Below are 19,942 nucleotides of genomic sequence, written 5' to 3'. Positions count from 1 at the left end.
TTTCAATACTCTTTGACCAAAACCTGGCAAGAACTAATTTAAAAAAAGAAAAGAAGGAAACACAGCCAGCAGGGTATCTATCTTTGAGTGTTAGCCCATAATCACAAACCACATCTCCTCTTCTCAGCCCACTCGAGACCAAATCAGAAAAGGCAACAGTGTAAGAGGCAGGCACACCTCGTACCACGCAGTTCTCCAACAGCAGCACTGAAGGTCAGAAGACAGGTTTCTTCCCTGAGCACTTCCTACAGCACGGGAGACTGCAGAGATCCTGGTGCTCCCATCAATAACTATGAAGGACAAGCCCTGGGGGTAAGGGAATCCAGTTTAGCCAGAGAAGAATGTTCCACTCACTTCCCAAGGATAATTCTTCCTCAAAGTCTCCCAGGTAACTCACGTTGTTGAGGCTTATGCAAAGATCCACCATATATCTCTACAGTCCTCAAAGAAAGTTCATTTTGGATTAAGGTATTATATTCCATATCAGCAGAGTCGCGAATGTGTCTTAAATAAAAGTAAGCATGTTAATAAAATGATAGAAATCTTGAAATAACTGAGAATTGAACCAAAAAACCTGAAATTTATGTAAGAGGCAAATGTAGACACAGGTCACCAATTCAGACACACTCAAGCTCTGCCTCAGGTTCACACATTGTCAAATTGGTCCGAGCAAGTAAGTAACTACCAGTGCAAACAATATTGCTGCAGACAAACTTCACAGACATGCTTGGTCTTCATTTTAGTGAAATTAAGTCACATGAACAAAACATGGAAAGAACGTATCTCGGTACAACCACAGGGTTCAGCGTGAATAATGTCTTTGAGACAAACAGAAACTATTTGCATCTCAAGAGCACTAAAGAGTACAAGGTAACCAGTCAGACACGCTGATGATGGGCTCACCATAGCAAAATAGAACCTAAAGTTCTTCCTGTAAAACGGTTGGTAAAGAATTTCTGAAAGGATACGCTCATCAGTTTGCTGCCATATGGACTTAAAAAACCCAAACAGTTAAAGCTTGTAGATTAGTATTGTTGGTTCTTTACTTAGTGATCTCTTTGAAAAATCTGTATTAATTCTCAACATCAGGAATAAATTCAGTGCAGGAAACCATATGATCAAGACTTTTTTTTTTCTTTTTGGAAAAGGGCTATAGACATGCACAGAAGTCAAAATACTCACTAAATTTGCCTTGGCTTTAATGTCTCACTTCAACATCAGGTTTAGGAGAAAGGACTCATGCTGGGCTGTACAGCTACTTCTACTTTTCTAATGACACTGCAACAAGCACAGGACTGACTTTCCTAAAGCTGGTCACAGAAGTCATTAAGACATGGTACACACCACAGAGCAAGATGACAACACTGGACATCCAGCAAGATTATTTTGAGGTTCCATCAGGCATAAGAACACACAAAGCCTCATAAGAAAACCTCTGTATGCTCTAACAGTATTAGAGCACTGGTCATTACAGTTACTATTTTGTAGGAAAAGCAAAAGTAGGAGTTGCAGGAAAAGATGCTGTAAGAGTAGCCAGTAGTTTCTTATTTGCTACACAGCATCTCAGTACCAACTCTTAGATTACACTACATATACACTTTTCAACTGCTAAAATCAACAAGGCAAACTAACAATTCACCACTGCCTCCAAAACCAATTAACAAGCTTGTAACATAAATACACTCTTCTAGTTAGCACTTCTGACATAGCTGCAAGATGAACCTTTCCTTTGACACTTGCTCCTGAAAAGGTCATTCATAAAGTACTGTTGTTAAGTATGCCATAAGAACATGAAGTTTTAGATTTCTCTTTGCTTGAGCTTCTTGCCAGCAGAGATGCTATGTGCATGCTGTTATCCCACTCAGTAGGTGCTAGGTAAATCAGGTTATCTTAACATCTTTTACAGAAGTTTCCCCTGACTTATGTGACAGCCACAGCACACAGGCACAGCTACTAATAAGTTATGCTCACAGGTGGCACCTTGTTTGACCATCATAATTTTACATCTATGCCTTTGCCACTTCAGAATAGCATACTGCTGTTAAGCATTTCAGAATACTGACAGAAGTGATCATGTTGACACACAAGTTAATCAAGTACTCGTTTGCAGACCAGGACTTCGTGACAGCACATCTTGCCGTGATTGCCAACAGTCTCCTTGACTCAGGATGGGACATACACGTATCAACTACTGGTTTAAGGTCTAATTAGTCATCTAGTAAGTATACCTGTTACATTTTCATGAAAAAAGCTGCTGAAAAGTAGCAGTTGGATATCCAAAGGAAGTTTGCCCTGTAATCTTGTATTAAGGTTTGTACTATGAATGAAGCATCTCAGATAGCTCCGTTCTCAGTATTAAAATCAAACCAGAGAGATTCTCATCTGCCCAGTACTTGAAATCCCAGCAAGTAAGAAGAGACTCAGCAGTGACATCACACTTTTTATGACCATCACAAGGGATTCAAATAATACCATCCACTGATCTAAAAAAGTCTGCTTTTTTTCATGAGATCCCAGTTTCAGAAGGTGTCTAAACTTCTGTTAGCTCCATTTCCTACTTGTGGGGCTTAGAAGCCAACCTCTTCTTGTAAGCTCCAGAGCTGAAACAGAAGTCCTGTTGGGCTTGGGATTCCACATGGGTCATGGTGCATAAGAGGGAAGCATTGTCTATTCACAGAAGCCACCTACCATGTCGCTCTGTTGAGCAATAGGATCTGTTCTCAAAACAGAGGGATGACACGATATATCCCATCCGATAGAAAGTTGAGAAGCCATTACCCATCTTTATCATGTCAGACAACATTTTACAGCAGGAATGCAGGGAGAACATTTCAGATACTACAACACAATCTTCCCTCTTGTTTAATTTTGCACTCCATTATAGCAAAACTGTCTTCTGCCTACCACATGCTTTATGTCCATGCGAGGAAGAAAGAGGAGGGTACTCTAGCACATACATTTAATGCTACTCTCATTCATACTAGTCAAGCTGAAGAGGTTAATTTGAAATGTTGTCTTCCAAAGTAAAATACAGCTTGTCCAGAGATCATTATGGACTAGTAAAGTAAATCATGGTCAGAAAGTATATAGATTTCTAATTATTTAGGCTGTTGCATATGCATTTAGAACGACAAGCATGAAGGGCACTACAAAATAGGGAAAAATACCCTTGCTGCATATATTTAAATAAATCCAGTCATCCTCTTCTCTACTACCCACATAATTAAAGCAAGTATGTTTTTACAAAAGTTGAGGTAAATTATTTAAGTCTTTTAGAACAAAATAATATTATCCAGAGGTGACAGAGCATTTCTCAAGCAGTTAAGTAGCCATAAGCCTATGACAAGAAAGTACATTTGCCATTTCCTTCTATTTATGTCACATTTTTATCTTACACTGTGTAAATACATTTTTAAAAGTCATTAACATTTACTACACAAAACAAAGTTTGAACTTACATGCCCTTACTATAGCAGTGGTTTATGCTCAGGGAGGGAAACACAGGGCTCTCATAACAGGTAATACTGGTACATTGTAATATGAAAATATAGCCATCGCATTTCCTTACCCTCTGCTGAGGATAGATATTTTTGTCATGACAAGTAGAAAAATATTTACCTGCCATAGGCATTTTCGTATTGCAGTCAAGCCAAAAAAAAACCTAAGGAATTTGACTGTTCTACACATCTGTAATGGTTAGTGTTTCTAAGCAGCTCCTGGAAAAACAATCAAAGCTGAAGAGCGAAGGGAAAAGCAACAGATAAATGAAACTCAGAATCTTGTAAAAAAAGATAAAAACGTGGTTAGAGGTCAGTGAAAGACAAGGGGAGGGAGGAGAAGAATTCTAGAAAGTTCCTGGCTGGGGTTTCCTATAAGGGACAAGCAGAGAGCTGCCAGAAACAAACAGACTATCTCCCGGGGAGCAGGGGGAATGAGTACTGACAGGATGTCAGGTTCACAACAGGACAGGTGCTCTGTGTAAGTTAAACCCAACTCCAGGACAAGGAAACAGCAAAGCAACCGTCCCCCCCGCCCCTGGCTCCAAACAGCTCAGCAGCAGAGGCATTCCTCTAACTCCTGTCTGCAGCTGTGAGGAATGAAGAAGAGAAAGTCCCAGTACCTTCCCCCCTGCCCCACCAAAAAAGCAAATGCTGTGCTGCAACCAAAGAAACACCTAGAAAGCCATCAGTTCACGAACAAGTATTTAGGAAGCCTTATGGCAGAGCGGAAAGAAGTGGCAGTGCCATCGGATATACGGAGCACAGGAACAATTCACTAATTGAGAGTGTTAACAGAATGACAGCAGGTGCAGTGGGAAACCAGTAACATCAGGTTGAACAGCAGCCCTGTATTTTTTTTTTGCAAATTCAACATCTGGCAAGACAGACCAGTAGAGGATATTCTGGACTACAGACATCTGCAACAGACGACGCAGGCAGGTGACCTCTGAGCGGGACACTGGTCTGGAAGGCAGCAGATCCGCAGTGCATTTCCAGCTCGCCCCTGCCGTGCCCCGTGGGCAGGTCACCCCAACGCTCTCACCAGCCCTCGGTTCCGGCCATGACAGGAGGGGAGCGCTCCCCTCACCGGCACTCGCACAGCGCCTAGCAGGAGAGGCCAGGATCTCATTCGAGGCCTCCGAATACTACAGTAACAAAGCACTGCTTATGACTTGTTTCGTGATGCATCACAGGGACCAGCAAGTCCTAAGAGGCCAAACACCAAAAAAACCTTCTGTCTTGCTAAAAGTTTGAGTAAACCAAACCACCACTTGAGTACTTTTTAAAGGGTGACTCTTGGCTGCTGGTGAGAACCCAGCTCCCTCCCACCCCACCTAGGAAAGGTGAGCCTCTTCCCTTAACTTCTGCTACAGAACACGGCCCATTGTGCACAAAACTTCAGCTCACCCACAGCAAACTCACATTCAAGTCTTCTCCCATAGCACATATCACCTCTTGAGGGTGTGCTCCCTTTATCCCACTCGCTTTGCACGCAGGGACTGCAAGTTCCTCTGCTTGAGTAAAAACACAAAGGAGGCAAGTAGTCAGCTTTTCCTGCTAGGAAGCAGCAGGCCTAAGGTAGAATATTACCTTAATTCTTGAGTTATGAGGTCAGACTGAGTTGTCTCGCACCGGATCACCCTTACAGATGTCCACCCTACTTGTATTAAAAAGCCTTTAAAGAGAGTTCTCCACAGTCTCACACAGAATAGCCTAATCCCATGTACCACTGCTGTATTCTGCATCAAGTTGGTTGCCTTCTGGTCTGTTCCTGGGAAACAAGGGAACAGTCACACACCATATTTGTTCTGTCAACTTTGCACATACTTCATTTTGTCATCCTCTTAAGCCTTCCATTCTTGGAAGAAGAAAAGCCCAAACACTTTTTATTTATACCTCAGTTTGAAACAAAGGCTAAATGCACAGGACATGAGGTGAGCAGGTAAACTGGTGAGCAAATACAGGAACTGCAGTGAAAGAACACTGGTAATAAGACTGAAAGTTATTTTTCTATTCAGGCTATTTTGTAAACTCTTGTTAATTCAGTTATTTACTGACAGATCTTGTTCACTAGAATGAGTTCTGATGAAAGATTTTACTACATTATTTACCAGCTCCTTCAAAAAAACCATCAATGTTCCCTTGTATGATAAATAGCCTTTGTTATCTCTTTGCAGTATCAGGTTACCAATTCCAATCCCATTAATAGCTTGAAAGCATTGCATTGTATTCAGTGACTGTTCTTCATTAGTCCTGTTGCTCATCAGTGCTGATTCCACCACTTGAAATACATAGTCTGAAACACACAGCTTATTCATTAGAAGTTTCTGTCCTCGCTCCCTATGAAACCAGTGCAAAGGCTTTGATTGACTTGGAGCTGTGGATGAAGCCCAAAGCAAGCACACACACACAACATGGAGGGAGCGGTCCTGAGGAGTGAGAACGTGTTTAAAAAGTCACACAATCACTTCCTGACGAGAAAGGACAAGGGCATTCCACTACTGCCATACGCTTGTCTCTAGATGCCAGTTGTTCCAGGTAGTAGGGCTAGTTAATATCGACAGCCATACAGCTGCAAAGGCACATTTAAGCATTTAGTATCTTGATTCCCAATATCGACCTTTAAGTATTATTATTGGCTGTGGCATCTTCTTACTTTCCTCTCCAGGAAGAGTTTGACATGTGCAGATGTCTGATGAGTTCCTTACTGTCCTTCTTTCCTTCACATGTCACATAGAGGCAGGAGAAGCAAGACAAGGATCTCCAAGGATCTTACAAGTCTTTAAGAAGTACTGGCCAAAAAAAGGTGCAATTTAGTACGGAACTGGGGGGGTTGATCTTCTAAGAGTACTCTCCCCTCTATTTGCATTGAAAACCGCTTTCTTTGTATTGTTCACTTAATGCCCCACTAGTCAGAGTTAACATTAGTATCAATCTACTGGATAATAGCTATAAATTCACTAACTGCCAAATTACATGCAGCTTTTCTATAGCTTTAAGCTTAATATTAAGAAACACAAACTGACAACAAAATACCTACTTTTTAGAAAGCAACAAAGAATGCTTTGCTCTCAATCTTAGTGTACTTAAAAGGAGGTGATCACAATCAGCACAGGCATGGCAGGAGGGAGGGGAAGGGAGAGGAGAGAAAGCAGATATGATCTGTTGAAGATCCCCAAACAGTCCAGTGACAAGAACAACAGACTCTCCAACTCCTAAAGCCACGCTGTCTCCCCACTTTGGCATAGACACAAAACATCTGGCTGCCTAGTGGAATTACAGCCTTTCCTTATCCGCGCTCGTGAAACTGCTGACTGACAATAAAACAAAGTTTCAAAAGGTTGCTCCGGAAACTCCAAACGCCTTTTGAATAACGGCTTGAAAACATTGACAAACACTTCAGGAGTCCAAAAATCTTTTTGCAAAAGACTTCCAGTTCAGTTGAAACAAAAGGAAGTTACAGCTCTCTAAAGATTAAAGGGAAACATACAATAAAAGAAAGCACCAACACTGCCTCGCCATTTTAAAACTGGATGATCTAGAGACACAGCAAGGTGCATGCTGGAAACACATCAGGTACTGTTGCAGTAAGGGAAGTAGGATGCAAGGTTACACCAAGTACACCTTTCAAAGCAAGTAAATGAATTCAAACTACACCACCAGCCCTGGAGCAAGGGCAGAAGCTGGATGGAAGTCAGTTACACTGCACGTTTCCAGAAGTTTCCCTCCCCTTTCCGCTCAAAGAGGTAGCAAGGCATTAAAATCTGACATCTCAAAATACCAAAAAACCATCAAGACTGCCGACACTGGGAGAAAGAATATCCTTTCAAAGGCATAAATGTCACATCACAGTACAAAGGCAGGAGTAATACTACAACAGAGGACAACATTCAAGCTTACCTTCAGCACTGTGCTGCTTGTTTGCAGGTGAAAAACAAATCCTGGATTGCCTCTCAATTTTTCAAAGCTCAAATATCCTCTTAGTGCATCTGCATGAAGATTTTCCATTCATAAAGAAGGTTAAACCCTCTTAACTGAAACACACATTATCTACTGTACTCATCCCAATCCTCAAAATGAATGTCAGTCCCACACAGAAAAACTCTTAAGGATCTTTACAGGTTATCAGTAGTTTACTTGTAGTCTCTCTGTTAATATCCCCCTCTGAGTTCCAGTATCTGGGACTACAGAAAGCACACAGGCCTGATTTTAATGTTCAGTTGGCAACCACAAGTTGAGACCTGTCTTGCACAGTAGACTCCGATACCAGAATTTAAGTAAAAACATAAATTATAGTACTTGGAACTGGCAGCATCCTATTGTACACAGGTTTTCTTTAATTTGTTACCGTGGATTGAATTGCGGAGTATTTCCCCAAACTCATTCTGAAGTAGCACAATGTAATTGGCTCCAATCTTTTAAGATAGAGGACTTTACTAGTGAAGTTTTGGAACTAAAACCAATTCTGTACTGCATATTGCTATCTTTGCAAACACTTGAGTCATCTGTTAACTGTACTATGTGTTTTGGCAAAAAAGTATTCACTAATATATATATAAATTTACTCATTTAAATTACAGATGTAGTTTGTTACATAGGGAAAAGAGACTACAGAGATGACCTTCTGTCCTTATTACCATTCTTCCCTTCTTGTGCTAAAGATAGCATAAAGAGTAAAAATAAATAAATCCTCAACAGCATTAGGAATTAGACAATGTCATGTTGAAAGATACCCTAAATGACGAGCCTTATCTCCTCTGGCTGGCTGGGAGGGCAGGGGGGCTCTGACCCATGGGGGCAGGGGAGCCTTTAAGCCTTTGCTAGGTGGTCTCTTTGCAGCAGGCTCCATTCCAGCTGTAATTGCTCATCAGCCCTAACTGGATGCCTGAACACTCTGGAATAGTTCAGCAAAGTATTTAAACAGATGGATGGTACAGGCCACTGGAACAAAATTCGGGTTTTTTCTGGCCACAGCTCTCTTCCAGCACATTCCTTTGAAGTCTGTGCCACTGAGGAATCAACAACAGCTGAGAAACATGTGTTATCATACAACATTGAGCGCAGCAACAATATTGCACAGCAAGATGCTTTTGTTCAGTAATCCTGGACTATAGAAAGCATTACAATGTCTTTTGTTGTGGGTAAGCCCTTTTTCCACGCAGGACAAGAAAGTAAACAGATTCCTCCCCCCTTTAAGGAGTAACTCAAAAGCATAAAAGGTGAATGAAGCAGATTTCTCCTCAAGTGCCTCCCACCTGAAAGCTTACAGTGCCTATCTCCTCAAGTCCTCTCAGATATATTCAACACTCCCCGTATTTACGTTATCACAGAGACAACTAGATGCGTGCAGAGATCTGAGTGAAGTAACAGCCCAGAGGGGCCCAGGCTGCAGTCCCTGTGGCAGATGTGACAAGCCCTTACAAGCTGCAGCTCAAACCCACCTTCCTTTCCAAGCAGGACAAGTTCTGTGATCTCAACTTCACGAGTAACGAACTGCAGAGAAGCAGCACAGCACCGCTCGGCACACGCTGCCCAGTCTCCCTCCTCCCCATATTTGAACCGGGAGAGAGAAAGATGACGTACAGTCCTCAGAACAGTCACAGGGGCAAACTACATGAACATCCTCTCCTCAGCCAGGAAAACTACTCTTGTCAAAGCTATGAGGTCACCATATACTTTGAAGGGGGTCAGGAAGGACAGCAAGAATTAGTTATTTATGAATCTGAATTTAAAACTAGACTAACTGTCTAGATTCAGAAGCACAGAGCTAGCTATGTGCATATGCAAGAGGACAGTAAGTTCTAACCCAAAGCTGATGGAGCTGCCTAATTGCAAGTTTCTACAGAATCAAGTCTCGTTTTCACTGAAGAGAAAGAGCTACCTGCAACAGGGTAGAGCCTTGTATTTACAAAGTTTACAAGTCTCAACCATTACAAGAAGGCAGGCACTGAGATTCTAATACGTCCCGTTACACTGTAAAGTCCCAACCCTGGCATGAAAAAAATTACAAGAAAACCTGAGCTTTCAAAAAAGCTGTAGAAAACCACACAACATCTACATTTAATTTCAAGATAGAGATCTTAAAAACCCAGGCAAAACCCTAAAATTAAAACGCAAACAAAAAATACATGTACTAAGCAAATCTCATAATTACAGTCCCCCAGGACTGCATGTATCACGCTGCGGGGGGTCCTCAGCCCAGTCCCCACAAGACAGTTTTCCACCCTGCAATTCGATTTAATAAGTTTCTTTCTGGAGAGGCCAACGGTGCCCTTCAAATTCAGCCTGAGGTAGACTGTTAAGGTACCACAGAAGCAGCATGCACCGATATTGTCAGAGATATACAGGGGATAAAAATAACTCTGGTCTCAAAACCATTACAGCAATGCAAAAAATCTTACACCACTCAAAACAAATGGCGATGATTAAGAGTTCTACTTTACAACTTTTGAAAAATTAGTATTAGCACAAGCAAGACTACCACTCGACCAGCATTCAAAACCACAGCTAAACAAGGAGCAATACATTTACACGTAATTATTCTTAAAATCATGTGTAAAAGCACTTAACAGAGATTCAGGAAAATCTCCACATCCTATGAGGTGCAGGCAGGAAGGCAGCGTAGGCAGAGGTCATACTGCCATGCGATGGCAGAAGCAGGAACACAACCCATCATCCTCAGCTCTGCATTTCAGCAACTGCATCTTCTTCTTTCTATCATGTTCCTTCTCCGGGCTTTCCTCAAAAGGATTTTAAGAAGCGCTGCTAATCAACTTAATTTGGCTCCTTAGAATTATTGGTGGTGTTTCCAGAAACAGTCCAAGGTACAGTTTTAAGACTTAAACTTCTTGCTAATATGACTTGTTATTTTCCTCCTTTTATTTCCCCCTACCCCAAAGTTTTTCATCTCCAGGAAAGATAAAAAAGATTAATTCAAACAACTCATCAAATTCGGTTGGGCTTGTGGGGGTGGGGAAGGAGAAGGATGGAGGGATTACTTAAGTGTAAGAAGTGAACTACTTTGACTCTCTCAGTTGTCCTAAAAGGCAAACAACTAAACACTACAAACACCAAGCAATCATTTCGGTTCCCTCAGCAATTCATCATGTATCAAATCATTTTTTGCTATAAGACACAAAGAGAAGTGCTTCTAGTTTAATGTCCAGCCTACTTTCTAATCATCATCATACAAAAGTCAATCTGAAATGGTATTTTCTCTCTTCTTTAAAGAAAGTGTAAAAAAAAAAAGTAGGGCTTACTTGATTTGCAATTTAGCCACGTAACCTTGTGGTCTCCTGGAACAGTATCTGTCAAAAGGGGTAACACAACACAACCAAGATCCACAGTTTCCTGCTGACCTAAGAAGTTGACACTTTATTCATGAACAACATATTCTCTAGTGAAAAAGACACAGCTCTTTACTTTTACAACACTTGACACAATCACACCATTACCGAACACAATTAACTGGGAGCTTGAAAACCCTTAAACAGGTGTCTTTGCAGAAATCATTAGGCGATCGATTTGCTTGCTCTCCCCAGCCCGGCACACACTTCATTTTAACGCGTGAGCTGCGGCAGAAGCTTGTGAGGTCCGAACCAGACTTTGTAAACCACACGACAGCACTTTTTAACACGGATGTAAGCCGTTTCCAGCAATTTTGTTAATGTGCCAACCTCTGATACATCTGCAGTTTGGGGATGGAAAGCGTGACAGGTGTAACTCTAAAAGGGACACCGAAATCCGTAACCTTCCCTCCTGTCTGGTTTTCCACACGGATGAAACCCACGAGCAATACTGAACCGCAATTTAGCGTGCCGCTCTGTTGGCGTATTAAAACGCCACTTTGCTGAACAGAAAATAGGTTGGCACACACCAGACTACTACAACCCCAAACCAGACCCCGGCCCAGACCTTCCCAACAATAGTTTAGAACTGCATAAACCAAGGAGCAGAATCCATTTTCCTACCCGTTAAAGTTCATGCCTCTGTATCGTCCTACTGTACTGTATTTGCTTAAGCTTTCCTCATCGATAGTCTCCCACTCTCCCCCATAAAAAAAAATCTCATACATTCCCGGCTGGCAAAACAGATTTTCTTTTAATCTTTTTTTCTTACTGGGGGAGGGAAAGAGAGAGGGAGGGGTTGGGGCAGGAATAAAAGAGATTAATCGTGAAACAAATCGGCACTGTCTGGAGAGGGGAAAAGACGACCAAAACAAACAGTCCACGTCGCAAAAAAAAAAAAAAAAAAGAAAGAAAGAAAAAGAAAAAAGGTTTAATTTTCTTTTCGGGGACACTAAGGGGGGCGGGGGGGAAGGAGAAAACTACTCCAAGGATTTCCCTGTGTAAGAAAAGTAGCTTCTGAACTCCCTTTCCCAAGGACACAGAGAAATATCCCTTACTTTTCCACACGATGCCCGAAGGAAGGAGAAAGACAAAATGCCAGGAGAGAGGAAAAGCTGGAGGGAGCTGGGGAAGTAGTGAAGGAAGACGCGAAAGGACAGGACCGAGTGCGAGCGGGCGGGCGAGATGCATAAGGGGGGACGCGAGAGCCGAAAACCCACAAAAAAACCCCCACCAAAATTGCAAATCCGAGTGGAGGTGGGAAACGGGCAACACGGACGGGAAAGTTGGCGACTGCGGGCAGAGGGGAGAAGGGGGCAACGGGGGAGAGGCGGCAGAGAAGGGTCACAAACCCCGCAGCGGGGACGAGCCGAAAGACGCCGGGGAGGAGGAGAGAGCGGGGCGGGACGCGGAGCCGGGCGGGCTGCGGGAGCGGGGCTGCAGCGGGAGCGGGAGGGAGCGAGCAGGGCGGCGGGGCAGCGGCAGCCGGGGCAGGGGCGGAGGGCGGGCTCCGGCGGGACGAGACCGCGCCGGAGTTGGCCGCGCACTTACCGCTCGGCCGGCGGCGTCTCGGCGCCCGTCCCGCGGCGGCTCCCCGGGCAGCGCCAACGGCCCCAACGGCCGCCGGCTCCGCCTCGCGCCCCGCGGGGGGCGGCGCGACCGGCCCGCGGCGCAGCGCCCGGGGGCTCGGCTCGGCTCGGCCCGGCCCTCCCGGGCGCCCCGCTCCTCCCCCGGCCCCGGCCCCGCCGAGCAGCCACCGCCGCCCCTCGCTCGGCCGCGCGTGGGTGTCCTCCGCCCGGAGCGGCCGCCCCCGCCTCCTTCCTGCCTCTCCCTCACTCCCCTTCACCGGGAGAGACATGTAACGGAACTGGGACGCCAGCACGGCATTGTGGGAGCTCTTAAAGCCGCAGCCGCCCGCTGCCCCCCGCCGCCAGCGCCGCCGCCGCTCCCCGCCGCCGGTCTGGGCGAGGGCGCGCCCGCGCCGCGTCCTCCCCTAGCCCCGCCGCCGCCGGGGGCAGGCAGCGAGGCAAGCGGCAGCGGCAGCCGCCTCTTAAAGCAGAGGCGCTGCAGGCTTGCCTGAAAATAAAGCCCCCAGCGGAGTCCCTGGGACCGGCCGATAAAGCGTGCGGGGCGGCGGGAGGTCGGGGCGGCCCCCGGGGCCGGGGCGAGCGGGGCTGCCCGCACCCACCTCCGCCGGGGCGGGCGCGTGCGGGCAGGGAGCCCGCAGCCCGGGCGGGAGGCAGGGAGCGAGCCGGGGGTCCCGCTGGAGGGAGAGCTGCGGGAGAGCTCCGGCCCCAGAGGAGGAAGAATAGTGAGAGCCCTGGCTGGGACATAGACGTGGGGGGGGGGTTGTTTTCCCGGAGATTTTTCTGTTGTTTCTAGAAGCAGCAAGAATGTCTTCGGTGCTTATTTTTAACTGAAATGTGGAAACCCGGCAGTCAGTGTTTTCTATTGTTTCTGCTTTGGGTTTTGATGATGGAAAATCCCCCCCCCCCAAAAAAAAAAAAAAAAACAAACAACCCAAACAACTCAGAGCAGCAAAGACTCCTAAGCAAGCGGCTATTTTGGGTAGAAAGTTTTGAATAAGAAGTTTTAATCAGTTTTGTGTTTGTGCAACTTGGAATAGGAAGAATGACCGTTTCTAAAAAAACCCCAAACCTATCCGAGAGTGAACTTCAGAGCTGTGATTCACAGACGTTTTTCACTGCCTACGACCATTTCCACTGGGTCTGCTCTCGGCTACCAGCAGCAGCGCGGCAGTAGTCATTCCCTGGGCTGGTGGCCTTTTCAAAACTGCCTGTGACCATGTTCAGAGATCAGGACACTCTGGTCATTTAAAGAAGAGTCTCCTCAAGAGAACTTCCTCTGTTTCTTGTCTTATCACCATTTTACTAATATTCCCGTACCATTCCTCTTGGGGGGGGTTGAGTGTAGCACACTTTCTCTTTTTGATTTTTATTGGGTTTTTTCAGTCCTGATCTCTTAGATGAGAGCAGGATTTTTGTTCCATGTGACTCTGCATTGATGCTACGTGGAGAACGTTTTCAAGAGCACACGCATGCTTCGATTTAAATGCAAGCATGTATTTGCAAGATTTGGTTTTGGGGATGTTTCTACAAATACTTCTAGTGGGTCTGGATCTTGGGTTATGATCACATCTTCCCTCGTGGCTTTATACCACCGAGTATGTTTTTTGTAAGCACACCTGGCAAGATGTAAAGTTCCTGCTGAAAAAATCTTCCGGACACAGAAAGTCGTCACTTCTAGTTCTGACCTGCGTCTCTGCCTTTTTATACTCTTTAAGACAGGAAGAGGTGCCAAGCAGCCTGTGAGAAAGACCTTAAGCACAACATGAAATTAGGTATGGTTAGGAAGAAATTGCAAAGATGAGGTGAATCTGTTGGGCAGCATGTGGTTTACGTGGTCAGCTACACACACACCCCTTCACCTTAAGAAACCGAAAAACCCAAGACTGGAGGGATACCTCCGGGAGAAAGGAACGGTGCTGATGACCAGTTCTCCTGCAATCTACTGGATGAGATTTGTCTGCACTAAGTATTTTTTACTATGACTTTCAAGAGTGTCAGCAGACAACTTACAAGCAGGAAAAAGGGATATGTTTTCCAGGTAGATTATTTGTTGCAAATATTTAACCAAATATTCCTGTAAAGATCCCAAGAAACACTGTGCTCAGAATATGGCTGCTTCCTTTTTTCATGAAGCCTGTAAACACAACAGGAGCTATAAAACTCATGGAAGAGCCTTTCTCAAAAGCCAGGCTTCTCAGGGACTCTGAGGAAGGAAGGCGAGTGATCTGGGAAACTATGGAAACTATATGACCTGGGAAGTTATTGCTAGAAGGAGAAAAGCCTTTTTCAAGGAGCTAATGGTTTACTGAAAACACGTACTTAATAAGTCATTGAGTTTGTATTGTTTACCGCCCCAGGTGTTCAGCAGAACTGGGAGCCAGAACATCAAACATCACGTTTTCTATTGAAAGCTAGCTTGCCTATTAGTGTCTCAAACCCAACAAGTTTTTATACACTTGCTATATAATTTCCTGTTAGAAAGTTTACATTAGTGAATGAAAATCACCCTTTTATAGAGGAGAAATTAATGGCCACAATTAAGACATTTCTGGTGAAGATGTTCAGAACATGCATAACAAGGCATAAGATGTTTATGCTCACTATTGGCATGGTATTCCACTTGCTGTGAAATACTGTCTGGCTGTGACAGAGCTTTTGTAGCTAGAAAGAGCATTGGCATTAAATTCTAATGTCTTCTTTGTCCTATTTCCCTTTTGTAATTTAGTTATGAAGGCACCGAAGATAACACATTTCTGCTGCTTCAAAATAATGTTCATGAAATTTTCAGAGTCATTTTTGCACAGGTTGATAAGCCGGTATGTGCAGGGAGGGCATCAAATACATTTTTGAGAGTGATTTTTCACATCAAAAATGGAACTCTTTGGGAAGGTGAGGTGGTGCCAAAAAGAGAAAATCAAATCCCTATATTGCTGGGACTGCATAAACATACAGAATTTGACCAAGGCTATCTCCAACAGGGAAGATGACGATGGTCATTTAAGAAAAAAGGGGGGAAATTAGTCTCAAATCCAGCCATAAAATAGGGCTAAAATTGTACAAATACCCCACTATGTATCATAGCAGCCTAGTTGCTCTTTGAGCTATATTGAGAGAACGAGATTCCTTGTTTCCCCAGAACATTGCTTAGGAAGATATTACGGAGTGGTGGTAAATTGTACCAGCCAAGGACATGACTCTGTGCTGTTGTAGGTTGTCTCTGCTGTAGCAGTCAGTTCCTCACTCTCGGTGCCCACCCCAGTTTCTCCTTAACTTGGTTACATGATGTATAATCCTAAATAATTTGTGCTTTATTCACCTTCAGTCAATCCTTCCTTCGCACATTGCTGGAGAAGGATAGGGACTGTAATTCAGTAAAACATTTAAGCACATCCTTATATTTATATGGAAATCCTGAGGATCTAGCCAGAGATGTTTTAAGATCTGGATCACTGATTCATGTTTTGGGAGGCGGATTTCCCATAAAGATCCTGCTTCATTTTGGCCAAAGAGGTAATTAAAGTATTGCAGGAAAGGCGTAAGATGCTCTTTTGATGCTAGTGCTGAGTGTTGCCCAGGGAATTCCTTACACCACACAGCCGCACACATGCAGAGTCTTACACATATGTTCTTAATGAGGAGAAAAAGGAGAAAACAGGCCCACATGCCTTTTGGTTATGTAAGTTTTCCAAGAATTATGCCTTTTTGACCCAAACCAGGAAGATAATGTTTTTGAGGTTCCTTAATTTCCTCCTCTCCTTCATCTGATCTTCAGCTACTGCTGCCCTTTCCACTGTCATTTCACCTTGGGAAATCCAATGTCTCGGTGGGCTCTTTAAATTTAATCCGGACTATAAAATCAGGCTCACTGAGAACAGAAAGAGCTCTGTGTGACCAGTTACAAGTAATCAACGCAGCTTTCAGTATCATGTATTTGCAGTAAACTCTTCATGGTCGGAATAAAACAACTCTTGTCTCTGCAAATGCTTTCTTGAGAAAAAATAAAGTAGATCTGGATTCAGCAAATTATTTAACTGTGTACATATATTTAAGCATGTGAATAGTCTCAGTGGGCCTGCTTGCATGATCAAAGTTATGCATGTGCTTAAGTACTTTGTTGAATTTGGTCCATAGCAAATAAATCTGAACTGATACTCAACAAGCAGAAAAACAAGCTAATTTGGAGTGGAGTTAATTTATGTCCTGCAGTGTATTTGCTTAACTGTAAAACAAACATTTCAAGAGGCTGTTTTTTTAAAATAGAGCTGCTGTCTGAAATTCAGGGGAAGCAAACAAACATCAGATTAGAATTTAAATGCATTCTTCAAGCTCTTTCTTGTTAATTTTGTTATTCTCTTCAGTTAATATTTATTTCTTGGAGCCTGAAGAGCAATAATTCCTGGTTGTTTCTCATCCAGATTTTCTAGATCTTGCCTTGTTATTTGCTCTTTACTGAATATGAGTGACATGCTGTGTTAGATGTACAAAAAAATGCAATCTCTGTCTTAAAATGGTTGAAATCCGAAAGACTGATATTCTAAGATGCAAAATATGTTCAATTTTCATTTCACACAGCAGATTCTGGATGCTCCCAGAGATGTGCAGATTTCAAGACTCAATTCCATGGAAGAAATCCAAATTACCTCAAACAAATAAACAAAAAATTCCTGACCAAATTCATCCCCCTTCTTCCTTACCCGGCCACATACGTTAACTCACATTAATTGTGGAACTAGCCTTGAATAAGTAACCAGGGCAATCATATACTCTTATTTTTGTTGTCAGTACCAGCAGTAATACCTGGTAACTCTCCAGTTCATGGTTCCAGCCTAGGCACAGTATGAATATATCCAGGGATAGTTACAGTTCTGGCAGGCAAGATAGTCATTACTCATGAGGAATGGGAGTCAGGTAAGCCTGGTTCTATCTGTTAATCAATAAATATATCTTTTCCTCTGTTTTTCCTTGATTAATAGAAAATAATCTCCTTCCTTCAGAGAAAGCTCAGTTCACTCAAGTTAGAGGAATATGTCAAAATCTATGGGGTGGGTGTGTTTCAGAGGAGTGAAACATTACTAGTGGACCTCAGCCCTGTGCATTAGCCATAAGACTATAAGATCCGGATGGATACCTGTGAACCAGGTTTTAACGTTTTTACTGGCCTGTTTAAATCAATAGTTATCTGGCATGGTCAGTTGTAAACCGTAATTTTAAAAGTATTCTTCTTAAAGTTCTGTCTTCCGTAGATCACTGCACAAGAATCTCTGCTTTCATTAGAAAAAAAAGCAAGTTTGTAGTTGTCATGGTTACAAAGAAAAGCAAGAAAGGTGTGAACCTTGACAGTTCCAAAACCAAAATGCAAATAAGAGGAAATCTAAATGTCATATGATTTAGGGGGAGAAATTACCAGTATTAGCCTTTAGACATTTAATTTTAATCTGAATGACAACGAAATGCTTTGCCTTTTAAGTTTTATGCAAGCACTTTACATCATCTCTGCCAGATCCTGGCAAGCAATATATCAGTATAAATCTCCAGCAATGTAGATGAGAGAAAATGACTTACTATAGCTCTGATAAAGTATGGGCAGATATCAGCTAAAACAAATAAACATCCCTGTGGGAACTCCCATATGTCTTCGCTAGAGAAGCTAAATGGTAGCAGTACCACTACGCTAAGGACTGAGAAACTATCTGAAGATCAAGCTACCTAAAATGAGTCTTCTGGTGAAGAGGTGGTTTAGTATAGAAAAAAAACTCACACCTTAAAAAAAATCCAATGATGGGGACAAAAATAGTTGATGTAAGTAGGAGTGAATGACAAGAAAAAGATTTTAATTGGTAAACCTGGAAACGTGCACTTGAAACAGGTATGATATTTAATGCAGGAGTTAATTTGCTTGATGTCTGGAAATCTGTGCCCTTCTCTGATCAAGGATATTTAGACAAGAATATTCTTTTGTAATACACAGAAATGTTGTAAAATCTTTGTGATTCCAATGTTTGTTTGTTTGTTTGTTTGTTTTTCCTGTAAAACATAGAGGAATCCCCTCTCTCTCCAGGTGTGATATAAAGCTTTAAGATACTAGGATGTCCCTCCACGAAGCTCACAAACCAGTGATATCTGAAGGGCCTATCATGGTGCTATTGCTTATCATTTATTCTGATTATAATTTCCAGTGTAAGATATGGCTCTACGAGCAATATATTTAAATACATTTATAACTATATTCACTTTCAGTTTATAAATCACAGTTTTGTTATTCTTCTGTAAAGCTGGCAAAAGTATGCCAAAAGACATGCCTACTTTCTTATTATGCACAAATTTCTAGCATGGACATAAAAAGAAATACTCAACCCCTTTCATATTTTGCCCTTGTCAATAAATTCTAAAACCTCTATTTTTCCTACCACACAGTACTTCATCTCCATCAAAAATGATGGGAATTACCTGTCCCCTGAAGCAGCAAAATCAAGTCTAATATACTTTAAAATACAAAGAGTGCAAAATTTCAAAAACACTTCAGTAATTCCAGAGCTTAAGCCCCATTTTCATAAGTAAGTTAGGGCCAGATTTCCAAAGCTTTGGAAAATGCAAATAGATGCCTAGAGGGCTTTCAAAAGCACACATCAAAATGGAGAAGGAAAAAAACCAGAACAAAGTATTGCTGCTGAGGTTTCCATATTAAGAAGTTTGCATGGGAAAAAAGAAGAGTTTTTTACTTCTCATGGATTTTTGGAAAAGCTTGGGAATAAACACTAAATCATCACTGTACAACAGATCTTCAAAGCTTTGTAATAGATGTTTTAGGCCATCCTAGCAGACCTGTTGCAGCAAAAATTGGTGCTTTGCTTTGCAAGGTCTGTATTTAACATGAATTCAGCAGATTGATTTCTTTGTTGAAAACAGTTTCCCTGTTGTTTTGTAAAGTCTTTTTCTCAGTCTCATTCCTTGCTTTTGTGGTCCGTCAGTTGGGAAACATGAGAGGGCAAGATAGGCGCTTTCAGCAAAGAACTAATTTCCTGATCCTTATGACCTAGCTTCCCCACAGAGAAACAAATTGGATTACTATTTTAGGATAATTGGGTAGTTTGATGCCTTACAAGTTATTGGAAATCAGAGCTGTGAAAAGCTCTTTCCTGGCTTTACCTGTAGTTGCCTCTCATTGAGGGCTTTGTTTTTGAGAGGTTCCATTCTTCGTCTACTTCAGACGCGACTGCAAAAGAGCAAAGAGAATAGCAAAAGCAGGTTTGTGAGAAGGTTTCAGATATGTACGTTATAAACTGGTTGTTACTGGGATTAAAGTTTCCTTCCTGTTCCTTTTCTTGTCCCTTCTCTTCCTTTTACATGGTGTCTTTTTAAGTCCAAAATCTTCAAAAGACTTGTGTGCCCATGTGAGGCTCCATCCACAAGCACATGTATATTTACATATCTATGCACATCCTCACTGGCTTAGAGGTTTCTATGTTAAACTTTTAAGAGCATGTATCTTGGCTTCTTACATCTATTG

At 42.7% G+C, this 19,942-nt stretch overlaps 1 protein-coding gene across 2 annotated transcripts in view; it reads right to left on the bottom strand.

Moving 5' to 3' along the window:
- The window catches only part of RASSF8 (Ras association domain family member 8), a 91,449-nt gene extending 79,030 nt beyond the window's left edge, over positions 1-12,419 (bottom strand). For both annotated transcript variants that reach the window (XM_059816785.1, XM_059816786.1), the window contains exon 1: positions 12,398-12,419. The gene's annotated coding sequence lies outside the window, so the exon portion shown is untranslated. The remainder of the gene's footprint in view (positions 1-12,397) is intronic.
- Positions 12,420-19,942: the final 7,523 nt, after the last annotated feature.

Source organism: Gavia stellata, chromosome 4 (genome assembly GCF_030936135.1).
Source record: "Gavia stellata isolate bGavSte3 chromosome 4, bGavSte3.hap2, whole genome shotgun sequence".
Lineage (NCBI taxonomy): Eukaryota > Metazoa > Chordata > Aves > Gaviiformes > Gaviidae > Gavia > Gavia stellata.
This window is presented reverse-complemented; position numbering and strand designations above follow the sequence as displayed.